Source organism: Pelobates fuscus, chromosome 4, assembly GCF_036172605.1.
Source record: "Pelobates fuscus isolate aPelFus1 chromosome 4, aPelFus1.pri, whole genome shotgun sequence".
Lineage (NCBI taxonomy): Eukaryota > Metazoa > Chordata > Amphibia > Anura > Pelobatidae > Pelobates > Pelobates fuscus.
The window spans coordinates 59,957,003-59,982,017 of NC_086320.1; positions in this window are offsets into that span (position 1 = coordinate 59,957,003).

Consider the following 25,015-nt stretch of genomic DNA (forward strand, 5'->3'; position numbering starts at 1 on the left):
GCCCTGTTGTAATGTCACGATCCCGGGGAACCCAACACGCTAACACACACACAGACACACACACAGAAAGTGTGCTGTACCGGTCCTTAGAGTGGCCGGGCTAAGCACACAAAGAATAGTCAGGAGACAAGCCGAGTAAGGGGAACCAGAAAACAGAATAACGAGAAACAAGCCGAGGTCAAAGGGTAGGAGAAAGTCACAAAGTCAGTATAACAAGCCAGAGGGTACGTAACCAGAAAGCACACGTTCACAATCGATACTATAAAGCAAAGACCACAACAGGGCACAGATAGACAGGAAAGGTAAGTATTTAAATCCTAGCCTGAATCCTGATTGGCTAACCACCAATCAGTATTAACAAACACACGTGGGGGATATCTATACCCCCCACTGTGTTTGTTGCACTGTAGCTTTAACGCCGGGTCACGTGAGTGACCCCGGCGCTTAGATAATAGTGCCGGCTCCCAGCGTGCAGCGTTAGACATGCTGCCGCTGGGAGGAGGAGAGGAGGACGCGAGCGGCGTGTCAGGAGGAGAGGACGCCGCTCGCTTAACGGTAAGGGGAGAGGGGACCGCGGGCGGCGACGGACCGAGGGTGAGTGCTGCGAGAGGATTGCAGCCTCCCCTCACCGCTGCCCGCGGAGCCCTGACACTCTTGTGCCGCTGCTTCTTGCTCCACATCAACGGCACCCCCCCAGCTCCCCAGGTACTATTCCACATCCGGGATACGGCAGTGTCACGCCGTCTTGGGTTTGACTTGCTTGAAAGCAGAGAGTCACACCGGACAAGCACTCCTGTCCGCCCTGAACGCACAGGTGGAAAAGTGGCTGACTCCGCAGCAACTGGATATCGGCAAAGTGGTGTGTGACAACGGAAAAAATTTGATAGCGGCATTGAAGTTGGGCAAGTTGACACATGTGCCGTGCATGGCACATGTGTGTAATCTGATCGTACAACGCTTTGTGCATAAGTACATAGGCTTACAGGACGTCCTGAAGCAGGCCAGGAAGGTGTGTGACCATTTCAGGCGTTCCTACACGGCCATGGCTCACTTTGCTGATATCCAGCGGCGAAACAACATGCCAGTGAGGCGCTTGATTTGCGACAGCCCTACATGTTGGAATTCAACACTCCTAATGTTCGACCGCCTGCTCCAACAAGAAAAAGCTGTTAATGAATATTTGTATGACCGGGGTGCTAGGACAGCCTCTGGGGAGCTGGGAATTTTTTTGCCACGTTACTGGACGCTCATGCGCAATGCCTGTAGGCTCATGCGTCCTTTTGAGGAGGTGACAAACCTAGTCAGTCGCAACGAAGGCACCATCAGCGACATCATACCATTTGTTTTCTTCCTGGAGCGTGCCCTGCGAAGAGTGCTGGATCAGGCCGTAGATGAGCGTGAAGAGGAAGAGGAAGAGTTGTGGTCACCATCACCACCAGAAACAGCCTTATCAGCATCGCTTGCTGGACCTGCGGCAACGCTGGAAGAGGATTGTGAGGAAGAGGAGTCAGAGGAGGATTGTAGCTTTGAGGAGGAGGAGGAGGAGCAAGACCAAACACAACAGGCATCCCAGGGTGCTCGTTGTCACCTATCTGGTACCCGTGGTGTTGTACGTGGCTGGGGGAAGAACATACCTTCAATGACATCAGTGAAGAGGAGGAACGGGAAATGAGTCGCTCGGCATCCAACCTTGTGCAAATGGGGTCTTTCATGCTGTCCTGCCTGTTGAGGGACCCTCGTATAAAAAGGCTGAAGGAGAACGACCTGTACTGGGTGTCCACGCTACTAGACCCCCGGTATAAGCAGAAAGTGGCGGAAATGTTACCGAATTACAACAAGTCGGAAAGGATGCAGCATTTGCAAAATAAATTAAAAAGTATGCTTTACACAGCGTATAAGGGTGATGTCACAGCACAACGGGAATCTAACAGGGGGAGAGGTGGAAGTCATCCTCCTCCTCCTCCTCCCACGACCACGCCGGCACAGGACGCTTTAAAGACGTGTTGTTGATGGAGGACATGCGGACCTTTTTAAGTCCTATGCATCTCCACAGCCCTTCGGGATCCACCCTCAGAGAGCGACTCGACCGACAGGTAGCAGACTACCTCGCCTTAACTGCAGATATCGACACTCTGAGGAGCGATGAACCCCTTGACTACTGGGTGTGCAGGCTTGACCTGTGGCCTGAGCTATCCCAATTTGCGATAGAACTTCTGGCCTGCCCCGCTTCAAGTGTCCTGTCAGAAAGGACCTTCAGTGCAGCAGGAGGTATTGTCACTGAGAAGAGAAGTTGCCTAGGTCAAAAAAGTCTAGATTACCTCACCTTTATTAAGATGAATGAGGGATGGATCCCGAAGGGACTGACACTGGGCGATACATTCGATTAAAAAAGGCCTGATGAGATGAGCTGCCTTGGGCTAAAAATGGTCCACACGCTGCTGTATTTTAGCTCTGAATGACGTTTGACTTGCGTGACTTATCCGCCACCAACTAGGGTTCAAGCCGCCATGTTTTAGGGCACTTTCTGCCTGTGAAACAAACATCAATTTTTCTGGCCGCTGCTACAGTAGGTCCCCCCATTGTGATTTATGGCCCCCACCCACCGCGCAGGGGTTGGGGAGGACAGTAGCTCCCCCCAGTGTGTATCATGGGCTTTGAGGACAGGTGTCAATGCATACCTGCCAAGTGACCCTATGTAGGGGGAACAGTCTCTATTCTGCTCTGTGTCAGTGTGTATCATGGTCTCTGTGGACGGGGAACAGTCTCTATTCTGCTCTGTGTCAGTGTGTATCATGGACTCTGTGGACAGGGAACAGTCTCTATTCTGTTCTGTGTCAGTGTGTATCATGGTCTCTGTGGACGGGGAACAGTCTCTATTCTGCTCTGTGTCAGTGTGTATCATGGTCTCTGTGGACGGGGAACAGTCTCTATTCTGCTCTGTGTCAGTGTGTATCATGGACTCTGTGAACGGTGAACAGTCTCTATTCTGCTCTGTGTCAGTGTGTATCAGGGGCTTTGAGGACAGGTGTCAATCCATACCTGCCAAGTGACCCTATGTAGGGGGAACAGTCCCTATTCTGCTCTGTGTCAGTGTGTATCATGGTCTCTGTGGACGGGGAACAGTCTCTATTCTGCTCTGTGTCAGTGTGTATCATGGTCTCTGTGGACGGGGAACAGTCTCTATTCTGCTCTGTGTCAGTGTGTATCATGGACTCTGTGGACAGGGAACAGTCTCTATTCTGCTCTGTGTCAGTGTGTATCAGGGGCTTTGAGGACAGGTGTCAATCCATACCTGCCAAGTGACCCTATGTAGGGGGAACAGTCCCTATTCTGCTCTGTGTCAGTGTGTATCATGGTCTCTGTGGACGGGGAACAGTCTCTATTCTGCTCTGTGTCAGTGTGTATCATGGTCTCTGTGGACGGTGAACAGTCTCTATTCTGCTCTGTGTCAGTGTGTATCATGGTCTCTGTGGACAGGGAACAGTCTCTATTCTGCTCTGTGTCAGTGTGTATCAGGGGTTTTGAGGACAGGTGTCAATCCATATCTGCCAAATGACCCTATGTAGGGGGAACAGTCCCTATTCTGCTCTGTGTCAGTGTGTATCAGGGGTTTTGAGGACAGGTGTCAATCCATATCTGCCAAGTGACCCTATGTAGGAGGAACAGTCCCTATTCTGCTCTGTGTCAGTGTGTATCAGGGGTTTTGAGGACAGGTGTCAATCCATATCTGCCAAGTGACCCTATGTAGGGGGAACAGTCTCTATTCTGCTCTGTGTCAGTGTGTATCAGGGATCATTAGGATAGGTGTCAATCCATATCTGCCAAGTGACCCTATGTAGGGGGAACAGTCTCTATTCTGCTCTGTGTCAGTGTGTATCAGGGATCATTAGGATAGGTGTCAATCCATATCTGCCAAGTGACCCTATGTAGGGGGAACAGTCCCTATTCTGCTCTGTGTCAGTGTGTATCAGGGATTTGACTATCTTTATTCAGATTCAAAAATTACAATTCCAGGAAAAATTTAACAAACATTTACAAGAACATGTTATGCACATCATAGAAACAACGTAAACCTCTTTAAAGCCACAAACTTAAGACAAAAAATACGTACACACAATGTGTAAGGGTTTGAAAGAATATTTTGAATCCTTACATGTTTACTTTATCGTTTGTTTGATTTTTGTGAACCATATATAAACTACAAGCAGCGTGAAAACTATAAAAACTCAAGTGGCCATGCTGATCAAATTAAATAGTATGCTTTACACAGGGTATAAGGGTGATGTCACAGCACAACGGGAATGTAACAGGGGAAGAGGTGAAAGTCATCCTCCCCCTCCCACGACCCCGCCATATCTGCCAAGTGACCCTATGTAGGGGTAACAGTCTCTATTCTGCTCTGTGTCAGTGTGTATCATGGTCTCTGAGGACGGGGAACAGTCTCTATTCTGCTCTGTGTCAGTGTGTATCAGGGCAGGGCTTTGAGGACAGGTGTCAATGTTAGGTGATTTCTGCCCTTTATGGATTAAAAGCAGACTCTGCATCAACTGTGCAATTTTCCATGGGAGTTTTGCCATGGATCCCCCTCCGGCATGCCACAGTCCAGGTGTTAGTCCCCTTGAAACAACTTTTCCATCACTTTTGTGGCCAGAAAGAGTCCCTGTTGGTTTTAAAATTCACCTGCCCTTTGAAGTCAATGGCGGTTCACGCGGTTCGCCGGTTCGCGAACATTTGCGGAAGTTCGCGTTCGCCGTTCGCGAACCGAAAATTTCGGGTTTGCGACAACACTAATGGTAAACACTATTTTCGATTATTGCCAGTGTTATACTAGAAAATATTTTACATTTCTGAATAATAAATTCGTTCATAACGTTTAAATCTATCCTTGCTAGTTATATCTATTATTATAACACATTCAGCAAATATACTACACCTTTAATAACTACAGTCATACAAATCAGTTAGAGAATATTTAGATTATTGAACAATATATACATATATTGCATAATAATGTGCAAACATTGAAAATCTTAGGGGATAACATAATCCCTCCTCCAGAAAAAATATGTATTTGATAATATTTTCTATAATTGTACACAGGGCCAGCCCAAGACATTGTGCTGCCTGGGTCCAAGGATGAAATGCACCCTTCTCCCTCCCCCTCCCCCCCTCCCCCCCCCCCCCCCCGCTCCACACCAAAAGCACGTCAACATCCATTATGTTACGCAGTGTGTGTAGTGATTGCAATGTCTGTTTGTGTAGTGGATGCAGTGTGTGTATTGCATGCAGTGTGTAGTGGATGCAGTGTGTGTAGTGAAATGCTGGGTGGGTGAGCAGTTTAAATTAAATTTGGCTTATCCCCGACTGCCTCTTACCTGTGGGCTGGAAGGGGGATGAGACAGTGTAGGAAGGTGCAGTATAGGGGGAACAGTGTGTAGGAAGGTGACTGTATAGAGGGGCAGTGGGTAGGAAGGTGGCAGTGTGGAGGGTACTGTGTGAGGGTGACAGCGTGGGGGGCAGAGTGTGAGGGTGACAATATGGGGGCAGAGTGTGGGAGTGACAGCAGTGATGGGTAGTAGGATGTGAGGGTGACAGTGTGGAGTACAGGATGGGAGGTGGTGGGGGGCAGGATGTGAGGGTGACAGTGGTGGGGGTGATAGTGGTGGGGGGGCAGGAGGTGAGGGTGATGGTGGTGAGTGGCAGGATGTGAGGTTGACAGTGAGAGGGCAGGATGTGAGGGTGACAGTGGTGGAGGTAGGGTGTGAGGGTGACAGTGACAGTGGTTGAGGGCAAGATGTGAGGGTGTCTGTGTAAGTGTGGGTGTGGCAGTGGTGGGTGGCAGGATGTGGGGTGACAGTGTGGGGGACTGGATGTGAGGGCGACAATGACAGTGGTGGGAGCAGGATGTAAAAGTGACAATGACAGTGGTGGGGGGCAGGATGTGGGGGTGAGAGTGATGGGGCAGAATGTGAGGTGACAGTGTGGGGGTGACAGTGGTGGGTGGCCGGGTATGGGGGTGACAGTGGTGGGGGGGAGGATGTGAGGGTGGCAGTGTGGAAGGGACAGTGGTGGGGGCACGATGTGAGGGTGACAGTGGTGGGGGGCAGGATGTAAAGTGACAGTGGTTGGTGGAAGGGTGTGGAGGTGACAGTGACAGTGTGGGGGGCAGGATGTAAGGGTTACAGTGACAATGTGGGAGGCAGGTTGTGAGGGTAGGAGTGACATTTTGGGGGGGAGGATGTGAGGGTGACAGTGTGGGGGTGACAGTTGTTGGGGCACGATGTGAGGGTGACAGTGTGAGGGTCACGATGTGAGGGTGGCAGTTACAGTCTGGGGGTGACAGAGAGTGAAAGAGACCACTGCCAACGGGGAACACCATTGCCATAGAGGGCTGTACAGGGTCTGCAGCAATCTCCAGGTAGGTGGTACATGTCAAAGTAACATTCAAATAAGATCCAGGTCCCAATGGATCATTGCCAAGAACATAACAATGCCTACGCAGTCCTGCGTTCTTTCAATAGTGCATCCTGCTGCTATCTCTTCCCCAGATAAATGATGGACACGCATCCACCTGATCTAAAATAAAATGTGATTAATCAGATCTGGCAATCTTCTTTCATTGGTTCATGGTCCAGTTCTGACAGTCACATCCCCAATGAAGGCGCTTTAGACAGTGGGCAGGGGTCATCGGTGGCATCACAGGTCTGTCAGTCTGTGATTACACAGCCCCATAAGCAGCAAACTGTGATGCACTGTGTGCTGGCACCTTTCTTTGAATGCCAGCATTATGTTTTTCAGCAATTGAGCTACAGTAGTTCTTCCATGTGATCAGACCAGATGGGCTAGCCTTCACACATGCATCAATGAGCGTTGGGCACCCATGACCCTGATCCCGGTTCACCGTTTGTCCTTCCTTGCACCAGTTTCTGCAGGTACTAACCACTGCATACCAGAAACACCTCACAAGACTTGCCATTTTGGAGATACTCTGATAAACTAATTCAGCCATTACTATTTAGCCCTTGTCAAAGTCACTCGGATCTTTTCGCTTGTCTATTTTTCCTCATATTTTATGCGGTACCAGGAAGGAGACTCCATACAAGTGAAGCTCACAGCCTGAATAAGCTTATTGTTCAACTGCCATCATAGCCAGAGCCTGCTTGTTGTGGCTCTGGAGAGTGTGAGTGACCCATTACCTCTTTAATAGATCTATATTTGCTGATATACAGTATTATGCTATGATTGCTTTTATATTGTTTTTGCAGAAAGATCAGGAGGCTCTACACTCATAATAATAAGTATATATTTCTATGTACTACTGTTTATTCCTGCACCCCCCTGTTATTCATTACTTTTAACATATTAGGTATTATACAAGATATTTATTGAAGTAAACTATTTCTTGTTTGATTCCTGCAGGGGTTCGTACTCAAGATGAAAAAAGGGATATTTTAGTGTGAGTTAAATGAGATTTAATACAAATGCCAGACTAAGCACTTGTGTCTAAACCAAGAAAAAACATCACCCATCCACAAAGCAGTTCCTGTTATTGCACTTGTTTTATTTAAAAAAAACAAGTATTTGGTTTCCAGTTAACTAGCACTGAAATGCAAGAATAAAACACAAAAACTACCCCTGTCGTTCTACATCGCATCAATAGTGGGACATCTGGAGAATGTTGGAGATGTGGGACAGATACAGGAACGGAACTACATATTTGGTGGTCATGCCCAACCCTCACTCCATTCTGGAAAATGATACATTCCAAAATCCGTAGCATCATATACCTAGATCTCCCCTTTCAAAGGATGCCCATGCTTCTACATCACATGAGAAGCCAATCACAATCTACAAGAAATGTCTGACTGTACACTTGTTGAATGCTGCTAAGACCTTGATACCCACAGAGGTGTGTGAAGACCACAGAGGTGTGTGGCGACCTTCTAGCAATGGGTTGACAGAGTGGAAGACTACTGTACTATAGAGACGATGAGCGCAGCTCGAGGCTCAGCAGATAAATGTGCTCAGACTTAGGACCCGTGGTTCTAATTCGTGTCAAAGGACGTGAAGGTAACCTGGGTGACAGACATTTCTAGACAATGCTCACGATCACCTTTTTCAGATACATACCCCTTCTGACCCACTGCACTTCCCTATCCACCCTCTCTCTTGCCTCCCCCACACTGCGAATGACAAGACGTACAACGTCCAGTCATGAGCCTTTGTTATTTGCACTGATGCGATGTTACCACTTAATACTATGGGTTGTTTGAAACCATCCCTTTTACTGATCCTGTTATAACCTGTATTTTCTCTTGTATAAATAAAAAAGTCAAATAAAGATTGCCAAAAAAAAAAAAAGCAAAATAAATAATTTAAAACACATTTGATATTGGCTTCAAGGTATATCTTAATGTCATCTATCTGAATGTGTAAAGTGTGTTCTTGTGGTACTGATGTAACTCATTTTTAATCTAACAGTTACAAGTGTATTTAAAGTGCTGATTGCATAAGTGCAAAACGAGGAAAAAAAACATAAAAAATGATTACTTTAGATATCTGCATTATGTGAATTACCTTTTGTAAGCTCAAGAGGTTGCCATGTCCATGAATGATGTTAATACTAGCTTTTAGCGGTTTTACATTTTGTTTTGTTAACAGAATGTACTATAATTTCAAATTAATGCTACAAGGCTCCCACTATGGGGTGAAAAATAAATGATGTGAAATGCCTGATTATTTTGGCTTTTAAGCACAGAACAAATTACAGCTATTGTGCCTTTGTGTAAAATTCTCTGCCTGATCTATATTTGTCTGCACTTTAAAACTGAGGGGCAGCAATTTAATGATGTATATTAAATTAGTTGGAGTTTAATCTGTGTGTGTGTATATTGTTTTAATAAGGTAGTTATTGGAGTTTTGAAATCGTTTAAAATAATAGTGATGAATAGGAGATAGACAAGCAGTTAAACAAATGGCCAGAAAGGTTTAGATATACAGCTGGTTGTAACATTTACATTTAAAGTAGCACTAAACCAATTTCCACATTTTAATAATAAAAGAAAGGTTTTCTCCCTCGAGACCCGAGGGGACCCAGGGGTGCTGCATCGTATCTCTCCCTTCCACCCTCTCCTCCCCCCTCCCCCCCTTCCCCCCTTCCCCCCCTTTTTTTTTCACCACATACATTCACAACCTCGCGGGCTAATGCCAAAATCAGTCCAATAAGTGCCAGGGGCGGCCGCGGCCGGTAGGTACCGAGATCTGTGGAACGTGTAAAATACCCAGGACACGTAAACAAACATTTACACACAACCTCATATCGAGCAACCACATAAACACTGAAGAAGCAACAATAGACGAGGGAGGATTACACAACAGAGGTCTACACACCGTCCACTCGGAGAAGGGGAGAGGACGGAGACACCGACAGACTATCACAGACAAATTCTAAATAAATAGACTTAGCTAACATAAGCTGGGAAATGAAATAACTTACGATACTTGGGACCTGCGTGTCCATCAACTTTGTGGGCCTGTGAACCCGTATGAACATTTGCATTCACATAGGGAGGGGAGAAAGGTGGGAGGGGATAAGGAGTGAAGGGCAAAAAGAGAGAAGAGGGTAGAAAAAGTGAGAAGATAGACAAACAGAGAAAGGGGGAAAAACTACTCCTGCACAGGTGAATTGGGAGGTATGGGAGAGATTAAGCTTTGATAGAAATGAGAGTCTTGAAGCTGCTCACCCCTGACAAAGGGTGCACTCGCTAAACGCACATATGGCAATTACAAAAGTTACAAAACCTTCATGTATCAGACTAAGCAAAGGTCAAGCAGGCTCGGACAAACACCCAATGTTGCATAACTCTGTTTACGCACAGGTTGTACATGTTATATGATGTTTATCTCGCTGATGGGGACCTGCGAGTCCCAAGGTTATTGCTCAACCTTGTTATCACGAATAAAAAAACGTATTTACAAAAAAAAAAGAAAGGTTTTATTATAAATTAGCACTCAGTATAATAGTATATTCATTTAAGTTTTATTTCACTTTTTGCACTTAATCACTGTTTATGATGTTCCCACTGCATAGTCTCAGGTCCTTTATCCCTGAAAAGGTAATTATTGCAATTTTTAATAAACTGCAATAATTAACTTTGAGTGTTAACTCCACCTCAAGTGCCACTAGAAGGACTTCCGGGTCGTTAGGCAACTTTTGGTAATCCAGTGTCACCCAAAACTCCATAAGAGAGCATTATACAATTTTTTTCTATGAGGGAACTCCTAATGCGAGCGCGGCAATTGCCGTGCATGCGCATTAGGTCTCCCCGCCAGCTGACATTGGCAGGCAAGGAGCAGAGGCAGAGCCCAACCCAGCATCAAAGGACATCGGTGCTTGACTCTGATAAGTGATAGTTTTTTTTAACCTGTTCTCCATCACAGGAGGGGGGGACATTGACAGAGGAGGGTACTTTGTTTCCCTGGCATTATAGTTTCTCTTAAACAAGGTAGTTTCTCCCAAGAAATGTAATTCACTGTGTCTGTGTGCACTCACTTTGAAAAAGTGTACATTTTTGTCATCCCAGTTTTTTCTTGTCACCCTCAGTTTTTACCATCGGTATTTTCTAAGCACGTTTAGAGAGTACCTTGTGCATAGTTTACATCACCATTTGTTCATAAATGGACCACACACTGACAAGAGAAAAAGGAGCAGGGATACATCACAGAGAAATACAAGTAGGAACAGTCATGCTGACATGTTGGTAACTATCTGGTTTTCTGTTACATGAGATGCGACATGACGATTGAAATTTGATCAACAATTTCTATTTATGTACAATATACGTAGAGACCTCTTCTGTTTTTTCCAGGAGGAAATCAGGATGTTTTCCTTCTCTGTTGTCCCTCTTTGTTTATCTTCAAACCTCCTTTCTAATGTTTTTGAGTTAAAGCTTTATTGTCCTTTTTATGCCACTTATCACACTATGCATTTTTATGTATTATGCAGCAAAACAGGAAAAGGTTGTGCCAATTGTGAACAAATGTGTTAAAAATATGAAAACACTAAAATAAATCAACAAAGAGCAAGTAGCAAATAAGTCAGTGTGTAAATTTACAAAGGTTGCAGACAAATCCCATGAAGGAGTCTTTTTGTCTTTTTCTAAAGGGATACTGGATCCAAAGTTTCTTGGGAACCGTATAGATATACAAAATAAAACAAAGAAGAAAGCCAATAGTGCAGTATGTTCTAATATTTTGTGGTTCTTTTAAAGTGCAAGTCTTACATGGTCCTACTCACGTTTTATAGAGCTAAGACCAGCTCTAGTATGATGGGCGTACAGTTGTATAATCCCCACTTATTACAAGTATTACTACTAATATTATTACCAGTGTAGTCAGCAGTGCAGTTTTCACAGCGGTTTAGGGACCATGAGCCAAAAAATTACAAAAAATTACAACAATAGTGCTCACTGTGTACATCTAAACAGGAGTGTAACGGACCATTTCGCTCACCAGAGGTTAAAAACCGTTTAGGTGATAATCCCATTCCAGATAGACAAGCAGCTACTGTAAGCACCAATCTCCCGACCTGGAAACACATGAACCCTGGAAATATCTGAACAGGAAAACCATACGAAAGGATTACACTCCTGGCAGTCAGCATACAATTCAATTCCCCCAATAACGAGATGACACTTCGTTTTGAGGGTAAAGTAGAATCGGACAGTCCTGGCACATACAGTCTCTTTTATTCCCAACCCACAACCACAGTACAGCCCAACCAATCAATCCGTACAATACACACAGACACTCCCACACAAAATCCTCCCCTCTTCCTGTGATATGATTACTGAACAAAATGGGTAATCTCATTATCACAGGCAGAGGAATACAGTTTTTACACAATATTTATAACTTCTAAAATATACATGTCACAAATAGAGATGTCGCGAAGCGGGTAAAGTAATATAGAGTGCTCTCACCTATCACTTTTTGCTGTTTTATCGTATTATTTTAGATGTGAATAAGTGACTCACATTTGGTGATTTAGGAGCACCACATTTTTAAACCTTTTTAACCTTAATTCTTTTTCACTTATATGTGTATTGCAGTCTGTTCGTGCGTCTCTCTGGTTACCGATTATTTGGCTTGTTATTCCGATTTTCCTGTATTCTCCATTCCTTTGACCTCGGCTTGTTTCTCGTTCTCCTGTTTTCTGGCTCCCTTTACTTGGCTTGTCTCCTGACTATTCTTAGTGTGCTTAACCCGGCCATTCTAAGGACCGGTATTGCACCCTTTACTTTCTGTGACCTGTTAGCGTGTTAGGTTCCCGAATCGTGACAGCTGTAGAGAGTTTGTGTATAGGGGGCATAGTGTTATAGGGGATGTAGCGAGTGTGTGCATACGGGCTGTAGTGTGTGTGTATAGGTGACGTAGTGTGTGTAGGGGTTGTAGATAGTGATGTCGCGAACATGAAATTTTCCGTTCGCGAATGGCGAACGCGAACTTCCGCAAATGTTCGCGAACGGGCAAACCCGGCGAACCGCCATAGACTTCAATAGGCAGGCGAATTTTAAAACCCACAGGGACTCTTTCTGGCCACAATAGTGATGGAAAAGTTGTTTCAAGGGGACTAACACCTGGACTGTGGCATGCCGGAGGGGGATCCATGGCAAAACTCCCATGGAAATTTACATAGTTGATGCAGAGTCTGGTTTTAATCCATAAAGGGCATAAATCACCTAACATTCCTAAATTGTTTGGAATAACGTGCTTTAAAACATAAGGTATGATGTTGTATCGATCAGGTAGTGTAAGGGTTAGGCCCGCTTCACAGTGACAGACCAAACTCCCCGTTTAACGCACCGCAAACAACCGCAAACAGTCCATTTGCACAACCGCAAACTCCCCATTTTGGACAAGGTTGGATACCAAGCTAGCCATGTCCTGTTCCTTGTCCTCACTGATGTAATTGAAGGTCTCTTCCTCCACCCAGCCACGTACAACACCAAGGGTCCCCGAAAGGTGACAACAATCCCCCTGTATTTTTTTTTAAATGTACACTACTGTTACACCAGATATGAGTTGCACTGGTGTGACACTGTGCCCTGGCAGGCCCTGAAATGCACACGTGTGAAGGAAACTGACTGCTATTATATTACAGTCAAAAAGTTTTTTGTTTTTTTTTAAATGCAAGCTATTGTGACACCAGATATGATTGGTGGCACTGGGCAAGTAGGCACAGTATACGCTGTGAGCCTGACACACACGCTGGCAGGCAGGGAACTGCAATTAGATTACACAGGAAAAAAAAAAAGCAGACTGATGTTCTAGCCCTAAAAATGGCTTTTTGGGGTGTCATCCTTACAGCAGAGATCAGATGAGTCCTTCAGGACTGTATTGGTCGCTAAATACACTAGCCTAGCTATCGATTTCCCTATTAAATCAGCAGCAGCTACACTGTCCCTCCTCTCACTAAGAATGCAGCTTCTGGGGGGCGGGGCCTAGATGTCATGGAGGAAAGACGCACTTTGTGTGAGCTCCCTGAATATCTCACTTTAACCAGCTATCAACAAGCGAATTTCACCCCAGAAGGGGATGACCAAGCAATATTGCTCCTACCTGACCGACCCAACATGCTTAATAGCGGTCAGCAACTCGACAGAGTCTTACTTACCTCCGCGTGGCAAGTGTGGCCTGGTGCTCACCGGGCGGGAGAGGCGGCCGATCTCACGATCCTGGGATGCCCAGGAGCAGCTACTTCCCTGCAGGAGCTCCGTTCCCCCCCCCCTCCGACCGGTGGGGGTTATGCCGGTCCACCCCTAAAAGGCTGTCTGGAGCTAATGGACGCACAGAGCACAGCCGCCCAGGCTGACATACTCATCTGCGACTCTCCCAATATGGCGGCAGCCGCGTGTCCTCCTGGTACCAGCAAAGCATGGCAGGATATTGAGTCTAAGCTGGACAGACTCTTTAATCAATTTTGGAAGCAAATAACAAGCAGGAAGCCCCAACAAGCTCCACCACAGCCCCAACAAGCTCCACCACAGCCCCAACAAGCTCCACCAAAGCAGTCCCCATTAAAATCCACCAACGCAAAAGGCGTCAAAGACGGGACCGGAGGCACAAACAGAAATGCAGAGCCTGCCCCACGTCAAGCACTCGCCTCCACCTTAAGCCACCACAATCCCGCACCGGACGTGAAGCACCACCGGGACAGATCCGACCACCCGACAAAACAAGCCTCCATCACCTCAAGCCGCGAAGCCGGCACTCAGCCAGAGACTTGCCTTTGTTGTTCCAGGTATCAGGGACTCCCAGGGTCTGCACCTGGCGCCCAGAAGGGATCGGATGAGCACAAGCAGTAAACAGCAGCCTGCCAAGCATGTCCCACTATAGTCGATCCTCCACACCATGCCTTTGATCACATAAACTGCTCTCTGCACATTAACTAATCGTAAAGTAGCAAGCGTTTAAACATGTCATTATTTCACCTCCTAAAGAGTTTATTGTCGTAGTTCCTTACATGCCTTTACCTTAACCGTTCATGTATTATGTTATTCACTAGTCTCACCTCATGGGGCGACTCACACTTGATTTATAACTAGTGGTGGAGCTGCTGATATAAATACACAGTTGATAACGTGCAAGCTACACCCTAAACATGACAGCCATCTTTCACAACAATGTACTGCTATATACTCATACCCTCAGTGCAACTAGCCATGATATATGCACGTTCAGCCTAGCATGCTCAAATATAACACACTTCTGTCTAAAAAAAAAGAATGCAGCTTCTGAATAAATCTAAAATGGATGCTGTCCAGGAGGTGGGAGGGTCTGGGAGGGAGGGCCTGCTGCTGATTGGCTGGAATGTGTCTGCTGACTGTAAGGTACAGGGTCAAAGTTTACTCAATGATGACGAATAGGGGGCGGACCGAACATCGCATATGTTCGCCGTCCGTGGCGAACGCGAACAAGCTATGTTCGCCAGGAACTATTCGGGACATCTCTAGTAGGAGGCTATTGCTGGCTCTAGCAGTCAATTATCAGAACCAGATATAAGAAATTCTAAATTAAACCTACTATTAAACAAGGGAAGCTATAATATTTAGACGTCTCAGGGAGTGTATAGGAAATCTGTTTGAGACTCAACCATGGCAGGTGTGGCTAAGGCTGTATAAAAAAAAAGTTTTTAACTCCAAAATGTCAGAGAATTGAGCAGTGAGAGTACAGGGGCATGATCTATACACTAAAAAACACTTTATTACACTAGTTGTTTTGGTGTTTAGAGTGTCCCTTTAAGTGTATTCAAGCTACATGTGTTCTCACTGCCTTTAGCTGTTTATTTGACTGTAATAGATTGAATAGCAGTTAGTTGTCTGCAAGCGTGTGTGTCAGGCCAACAGCGTCTACTCTGCCAACTTCTGCCAGTGCACATTGCCACTCATATCTGTTGTCACAGTAGCTTGCATGCATAGTACCACTAATCGAAAAAAAAATGACAGGCAGAGACAGGCCACCCCGCAGGGGCCGTCGTGGTTGTGGTGCTGTGATTCCCTTTTGCCCTAGAATAATGCCCAGTGTTCAGAGGCCACATACCCTGAACTTGAAAAGTTCTGAGGACATAGTTGACTGGCTAACACAGGACACCCAATCTTCTACAGCCTCCGCTCGGAACCTTGACGCACCATCCTCCTCCAGCTTAGCTTCGGGCACCTCTCAAGTTACCACTAGCCCGCCTGCCACCACCAACACTAGCACCACAGCCACTTCACTTGATCTGTCAGAGGAGTTATTTACACATCAGTTGGAAGAAATGAGTGATGCGCAATCATTATTGCCAGAGGATGTAGATAACAGGGATATGTCTCAGTCAGGCAGCATTACACACATGGACGTACGGTGTGATGATGATGATGTTGTACCCGCTGCTGCTTCCTTTGCTGAGTTGTCAGATACAAGTGAAGTGGTTGATGATGACGATGCATCCGTGGATGTCACGTGGGTGCCCGCTAGAAGAGAAGAAGAACAGGGGGAAAGTTCAGTTGGGGAGACAGAGAGGAGGAGGAGACGAATTGGAAGCAGGGGGAGGTCGTCACAAGGAGCTAGTGGTACGGTCAGACAGCATGCATCGGCACCCGGGGTCAGCCAGACAGCACGCCAATCAACGCATGCTGTTGCCACCACCAGAATGCCGTCATTGCAGAGCTCAGCAGTGTGGCATTTTTTTGGTGTGTCTGCCTCTGACAACAGCGATGCCATTTGCAACCTGTGCCAAAAGAAACTGAGTCGTGGGAAGTCCAACACCCACCTAGGTACAACTGCTTTGCGTAGGCACATGATCGCACATCACAAACACCTATGGGATCAACACATGAGTACAAGCAGCACACAAACTCAAAGCCGCCATCCTCCTCCTGGTCCAGCATCTTCAGCCACGTCAACCACTGCTGTCCTCCTTGCCCCCTCTCAAACATCCGCCACTCCGTCTCTCGCCTTGAGCAGTTCCTGCTCATCTGCCCACAGTCAGGTGTCTGTCAAGGACATGTTTGAGCGTAAGAAGCCAATGTCACAAAGTCACCCCTTTGCCCGGCATCTGACAGCTGGCTTGTCTGAACTCTTAGCCTGCCAGCTTTTACAATACAAGCTGGTGGAGTCTGAGGCATTCAAAGAATTTGTAGCTATTGGGACACCGCAGTGGAAGGTACCCGGCCGAAATTTCTTTGCACAAAAGGCAATCCCCAACCTGTACTCAATTGTGCAAAAGGAAGTAATGGCATGTCTGGCACACAGTGTTGGGGCAAGGGTCCATCTGACCACTGATACCTGGTCTGCAAAGCATGGTCAGGGCAGGTATATCACCTACACTGCGCATTGGGTAAACCTGCTGATGGCTGCCAAGCATGGAATGCGTGGCTCTGCATAGGAGTTGGTGACACCGCTACGACTTGCAGGCAGGCCTGCTGCCACCTCCTCTACTCCTCCTACTCCATCCACTTCCATAACCTCCTTGGCTGAGTCCTCTTCTGCTGCTGTGTCTTGCTCCACATCAACGGCACCCCCCCAGCTCCCCAGGTACTGTTCCACATCCCGGATATGGCAGTGTCACGCTGTCTTGGGGTTGACTTGCCTGAAAGCAGAGAGTCACACCGGACCAGCACTCATGTCCGCCCTGAACGCACAGGTGGATCAGTAGTTGACTCCGCACCAACTGGAGATCAGCAAAGTGGTTTGTGAAAACGGAAGAAATTTGTTGGCGGCATTGAATTTGGGCAAGTTGACACATGTGCCGTGCATGGCACATGTGTGTAATCTGATCGTACAATGCTTTGTGCATAAGTACCCAGGCTTACAGGACGTCCTGAAGCATGCCAGGAAGGTGTGTGGCCATTTCAGGCGTTCCTACACGGCGATGGCGCACTTTTCAGATATCCACCGGTGAAACAACATGCCAGTGAGGCACTTGATTTGCGACAGCCCGACACGTTGTAATTCAACACTCCTAATGTTCGACCGCCTGCTCCAACAAGAAAAAGCCATCTATTTGAATGACCAGGGTGCTAGCACAGCCTCTGCAGATCTGGGATTTTTTTTGCCACGTTACTGTAGGCTCATGCGTCCTTTTGAGGAGGTGACAAACCTAGTCAGTCGCACCGAAGGCACCATCAGCGACATCATACCATTTGTTTTCTTCCTGGAGCGTGCCCTGCGAAGAGTGCTGGATCAGGCCGTAGATGAGCGTGAAGAGGAAGAGGAAGAGTTGTGGTCACCATCACCACCAGAAACAGCCTTATCAGCATCGCTTGCTGGACCTGCGGCAACACTGGAAGAGGATTGTGAGGAAGAGGAGTCAGAAGAGGAATGTGGCTTTGAGGAGGAGGAGGAAGACCAACCACAACAGGCATCCCTGGGTGCTCATTGTCATCTATCTGGTACCCGTGTTGTTGTACGTGGCTGGGGGGAAGAACATACCTTCAGTGAGATCACTGAGGATGAGGAACGGGACATGAGTAGCTCGGCATCCAACCTCGTGCAAATGGGGTCTTTCATGCTGTCGTGCCTGTTGAGGGACCCTCGTATAAAAAGGCTGAAGGAGAACAACCTGTACTAGGTGTCCACGCTACTAGACCCCCGGTATAAGCAGAAAGTGGCTGAAATGTTACCGAATTACCCCAAGTCGGAAAGGATGCAGCAGTTCCAAAATAATTTTAAAATATGCTTTACACAGCGTATAAGTGTGATGTCACAGCACAACGGGAATCTAACAGGGGAAGAGGTAAAAGTAATCTTCCTCCTTCCACGACCACGCCGGCAAGGACAGGACGCTTTACAGACGTGTTGTGGATGGAGGACATGCGGAGCTTTTTAAGTCCTACACATCGCCACAGCCCTTCGGGGTCCACCCTCAGAGAACGACTCGACCGACAGGTAGCAGACTACCTCGCCTTAACTGCAGATATCGACACTCTGAGGAGCGATGAACCTCTTGACTACTGGGTGTGCAGGCTTGACCTGTGGCCTGAGCTATCCCAACTTCTGGCCTGCCCCGCTTCAAGTGTCCTGTCAGAAAGGACCTTCAGTGCAGCAGGAGGTATTGTCCCTGAGAAGAGAAGTCGCCTAGGTCAAAAAAGTCTAAATTACCTCACCTTTATTAAGATGAATGAGGGATGGATCCCGAAGGGACTGACAGTGGGCGATACATTCGACTAAAAAAGGCCTGATGAGGGGGACGTAACAGGGATTAAACTGATAAGAATAGTACTACTTAACACACCACTCCTATCTGGTGGCACATTAGATTACATGCACAGTGCCCCAAATTTTAAGTAGGAGGACCAACCAAGCATCTTTTTCCATCTCCCGGTTCCTAATATCGATGCCATATACAAGTCCCCTGATAGGGGACGTAACAGGGATTAAACTGATAAGAATAGTACTACTTAACACACCACTCCTATCTGGTGGCACATTAGATTGCACGCGCAGTGCCCCAAATTTGAAGTAGGACAGGCCGGCGCTACCTGTAAGGCGGACTAGTCAGCCGCCTAGGGCGCCCCTTGGGAAGGGGCGCCGCCAGGAGCGCCGGCCCCCCTCATGCTGCAGCCGCTCGAGCGCTCTGCAGAGAGCCTCAGGCGGCTGCAGCTCTGCCCGGGCTGGTGCGTCCATGAGGGCGCACCGCCCGGGCGCAGCATTAGGGGAGGGGCTAACAGGAGGGAAGCGCTCAGCGCTCCCTCCTGTCACTCCCTCACTGTAGCGTGGCCGAACATAGGTAGGGGAGGGGGATAAATTGAAAGGGAGGGGGGGAGATACATTGAAAGGGACGGGGGAATAAATGGACATGGAGGGAGGGAGAATAAATGGACAGGGAAGGGGATGGGAATAAATGGACAGGGAGGGAGGGGGGAATAAATGGACAGGGAGGGGGCTTGGAATAAATGGGCCGGGAGGGGGGGAATAAATGGACAGGGAGGGGGGACTAAATAGACAGGGGGGATAAATGGACAGGGAGGGGTAGGAATAAATGGAGGAGGGGGGAATAAATGGACAGGGGGGTAAATGGACAGGGGGGGTTGGAATAAATGGACAGGGAGGGGGGATTAAATGGACAGGGAGGGTGGAATAAATGGACAGGGAGGGGGGAATAAATGGACAGGGAGGGGGGGATAAATGGACAGGGAGGGGAGGAAAAATGGACAGGGAAGGGGGGAATAAATGGACATGGAAGGGGTGGGAATAAATGGACAGGGGGGAATAAATTGAAAGGGAGGGTGGGGTGAATAAATTGAAAGGGAGGGGAAAGACATTGACAGGGTGGGGGGAAGAAATTGACAGGGAGGGGAATTGACAGGGTTGGGAGGGGGAATGAGAGTGGGGAGGGGAGAAGAGAGTGACAACGGGGGAGACGAGAGTGACAAGGGAGGGGGAGAAGAGGGGACAAGCAGGGGAGAAGAGAGTGACAAGGGAGGGGGGAGAAGAGAGTGACAAGGGAGGGAGAGGGGGAGAAGAGAGTGACAAGGGAGGGGGGAGAAATTGACATCCATCACACACACACAATGCACCCCTTGCACACAGAAAAACACACAATGCATTACACACACAGACAAGCAATGCAACCCTTACACACAATGCATTCCTTACACACACTCAATGCACCCCTTACAGACGCACACACTGCATCCCGTACATACACAGAAACACACCTTGCAGCCCTAACACATACAAACACAGATTCACACAATGCATTCCTTACACACATATCAGGACATCCCCTACTCCACCTCCTGTGAACAAACTCATTGGTGGAACATGAAGGTGGACCCTGGGACTCAGACCTTGAGCTGTGTAAAGGGCGTTAAAAAAATGGAGCTGCTTCCCGTTCTCCCAGAACATTGATTTTTGTGACCACAGTTACAAACAGCCTCCAGAGAGCCTGTTGTACACCAGACCAGTGGAGCCAGACTGCAGCTAGAGCCCATCATCATCCTCATCTGGTTGTAAGTAGGCAATCTAGTATATTATTCGTGGCACTAATCTCTAATTTACCTCACATTAAAGAAACACTATAGTCCCCAGAACCACTTCAGCTTAATGTAGTGGTTCTGGCGTCTATAGCCTGTCCCTGCAGGCCTTTTAATGTAAACACGGCGGCACTGCAGCACTGGCGTTAGTTAACACGGCAGATCATATGGGTGGGGCATTGTGATGTCATATGGGGGGGCGGCAAACTTTACTTTTGCCTAGGGCGGCAAAAATCCTTGCACCGGCCCTGAGTAGGAGGACCGACCAAGCATCTTTTTCCATCTCCCGGTTCCTAAAATCGATGCCATATACACGTCCCCTGATAGGGGATGTAACAGGGATTAAACTGATAGGAATAGTACTACTTAACACACCACTCCTATCTGGTGGCACATTAGATTGCACGCGCAGTGCCCCAAATTTGAAGTAGGACAGGCCGGCGCTACCTGTAAGGCGGACTAGTCAGCCGCCTAGGGCGCCCCTTGGGAAGGGGCGCCGCCAGGAGCGCCGGCCCCCCTCATGCTGCAGCCGCTCGAGCGCTCTGCAGAGAGCCTCAGGCGGCTGCAGCTCTGCCCGGGCTGGTGCGTCCATGAGGGCGCACCGCCCGGGCGCAGCATTAGGGGAGGGGCTAACAGGAGGGAAGCGCTCAGCGCTCCCTCCTGTCACTCCCTCACTGTAGCGTGGCCGAACATAGGTAGGGGAGGGGGATAAATTGAAAGGGAGGGGGGGAGATACATTGAAAGGGACGGGGGAATAAATGGACAGGGAGGGAGGGGGAATAAATGGACAGGGAAGGGGATGGGAATAAATGGACAGGGAGGGAGGGGGGAATAAATGGACAGGGAGGGGGCTTGGAATAAATGGGCCGGGAGGGGGGGAATAAATGGACAGGGAGGGGGGACTAAATAGACAGGGGGGATAAATGGACAGGGAGGGGTAGGAATAAATGGAGGAGGGGGGAATAAATGGACAGGGGGGTAAATGGACAGGGGGGGTTGGAATAAATGGACAGGGAGGGGGATTAAATGGACAGGGAGGGTGGAATAAATGGACAGGGAGGGGGGAATAAATGGACAGGGAGGGGGGGATAAATGGACAGGGAGGGGGGGATAAATGGACAGGGAGGGGAGGAAAAATGGACAGGGAAGGGGGGAATAAATGGACATGGAAGGGGTGGGAATAAATGGACAGGGGGGAATAAATTGAAAGGGAGGGTGGGGTGAATAAATTGAAAGGGAGGGGAAAGACATTGACAGGGTGGGGGGAAGAAATTGACAGGGAGGGGAATTGACAGGGTTGGGAGGGGGAATGAGAGTGGGGAGGGGAGAAGAGAGTCACAACGGGGGAGACGAGAGTGACAAGGGAGGGGGAGAAGAGGGGACAAGCAGGGGAGAAGAGAGTGACAAGGGAGGGGGGAGAAGAGAGTGACAAGGGAGGGAGAGGGGGAGAAGAGAGTGACAAGGGAGGGGGGAGAAATTGACATCCATCACACACACACAATGCACCCCTTGCACACAGAAAAACACACAATGCATTACACACACAGACAAGCAATGCAACCCTTACACACAATGCATTCCTTACACACACTCAATGCACCCCTTACAGACGCACACACTGCATCCCGTACATACACAGAAACACACCTTGCAGCCCTAACACATACAAACACAGATTCACACAATGCATTCCTTACACACATATCAGGACATCCCCTACTCCACCTCCTGTGAACAAACTCATTGGTGGAACATGAAGGTGGACCCTGGGACTCAGACCTTGAGCTGTGTAAAGGGCGTTAAAAAAATGGAGCTGCTTCCCGTTCTCCCAGAACATTGATTTTTGTGACCACAGTTACAAACAGCCTCCAGAGAGCCTGTTGTACACCAGACCAGTGGAACCAGACTGCAGCTAGAGCCCATCATCATCCTCATCTGGTTGTAAGTAGGCAATCTAGTATATTATTCGTGGCACTAATCTCTAATTTACCTCACATTAAAGAAACACTATAGTCCCCAGAACCACTTCAGCTTAATGTAGTGGTTCTGGCGTCTATAGCCTGTCCCTGCAGGCCTTTTAATGTAAACACGGCGGCACTGCAGCACTGGCGTTAGTTAACACGGCAGATCATATGGGTGGGGCATTGTGATGTCATATGGGGGGGCGGCAAACTTTACTTTTGCCTAGGGCGGCAAAAATCCTTGCACCGGCCCTGAGTAGGAGGACCGACCAAGCATCTTTTTCCATCTCCCGGTTCCTAAAATCGATGCCATATACACGTCCCCTTATAGGGGATGTAACAGGGATTAAACTGATAGGAATAGTACTACTTAACACACCTTATAATAACGCAGAGAGAGGCAACGCAGAGAGAGGAGTCAGAAGAAGAGGAGTCAAAGGAGGAAGGTGGCTTTGAGGAGGTGGAAGACCAAACACAGCAGGCATCCCAGGGGGCTTGTTGTCACCTTTCGGGGACCCTAGGTGTTGTACGTGGCTGGGTGTAGGAAGAGACCTTCAATGACATCAGTGAGGACAAGGAACGGGACATGGCTAGCTTGGTATCCAACCTTGTGCAAATGGGGAGTTTGCGGTTGTGCAAATGGACTGTTTGCGGTTGTTTGCGGTGCGTTAAACGGGGAGTTTGGTCTGTCACTGTGAAGCGGGCGTAACCCTTACACTACCTGATCGATACAACATCATACCTGATGTTTTAAAGCACGTTATTCCAAACAATTTAGGAATGTTAGGTGATTTATGCCCTTTATGGATTAAAACCAGACTCTGCATCAACTATGTAATTTTCCATGGGAGTTTTGCCATGGATCCCCCTCCAGCATGCCACAGTCCAGGTGTTAGTCCCCTTGAATAAACTTTTCTATCACTATTGTGGCCAGAAAGAGTCCCTGTTGGTTTTAAAATTTGCCTGCCTATTGAAGTCTATGGCGGTTCGCCTGGTTCGCCCGTTCGCGAACATTTGCGGAAATTCGCGTCCACCGTTTGTGGCAGAAGCAGCCACAAGAGACTGTTACCTGAAATGTTATATTGTATTTGAACTACATGTCACTGAATGTACCTTGTATTTTAATAGCATGTTAATGCAATCGGTTCCCGAACCAGAAACTCTTAGCCGGTTCGGGAACCGATTGAAAGTACCGAATGCAAGACCACCCTGCTGTAGTCGTGTGCCTCCCCTTAATAGAAGGAAACAATGTTGCAAGAACCGTAATTGGGTTCGTGGGTGGCCGCCGTTCGCATAATAACCACGTGGCAGTGGCCATCTTAACTCCCGAACAGCGGTGTTTGGTCGTCGAGCGTCTGGAACTAAAATCGGACGCTCGACTACCCAGACACCGCTCAGACCTCCAGGACCACCAAAACGCACGATTCAAACTGCCGAACGGCCCGCCGTTCGGTAGGATGAATCCCCCAGACTAGGGGATTCATCCGAACGTAAGATTAGAGCCGGATGGCTGAAATGTTCGGTACTTTTTGTTCAGTGAAATAGACCGACCACAGGGCCAGAATCCATGGAGCTGTTTTCGGCTACCGAATCCCTGCAGTCGGTCAAATCTTTAAATGTCTTTAACTCCCGAACCCCTGGTCTGATCTGGGTGAATTTTGAGTATGTTGCTCACCCAGAACAGACCTACCAGGGGACCCCTCATTTGTCACCGTACCCCCTGTATTTAGGGGACATCCAGAAACTGGGGAAAACTCTGTTCCCACTAATGAGCTTAACTGTTAATCTAAGGGGAGGAGAGGGAGAGGAGGTGACTACGATGTGATTGGATATTTTAAGTTACCTCCCTTGCATGGGAAAAAGACATAAAATCAAATGTGTGAATAAAGCTGACAGTTGACCTCCAAGCTATGTGTCGTCTAGTTCTTGGAGGGAAGGGATTGTAACTACGCTACCTGTTTTATACCTGTCTTGGATTGCTGTTCCTGTCTACAAGCGGAGCTACCTTGGATCATACCTCTACTCCGCTACACCGTTCGCGAACGGAAAATTTCATGTTCGCGACATCTCTACCTCCTATGCAGGGGCGGGCTGGGCCGGGGGGCAGGGAGGCAATTGCCCCCCAGGCCGCCCGAAATTCTTTTAGGACCGGCCGCGGCGGGCCGGCCCTTTAAATGCTGCAGCTGCCGAGCGCTCTGTAAAGAGCGCTCAGACGGCTGCAGCTGCTTCTCCCCTCCCTCCCCTCCCCTCCCCTGTAGGTGGCCGAGCTGAACTCCGGTCCGCGGTCCCGGCCGGAGTGATGGGAAGGTGCACACTGAGTGTGCACTTCCTGTCAGTCCGGCCGGGTACAGGAAACAGAAACTCCTGTTCCGCGCGGAACAGGAGTTTCTGTTTCCTGTACCCGGCCGGACTGACAGGAAGGTGCACACTGAGCACCTTCCTATCACTCCGGCTGGGACCGCGGACTGGAGTTCAGCTCGGCCACCTACAGGGGAGGGGGAAAGAAGAAGGGGAGGGGGGGGTGGGAGAGAGTAA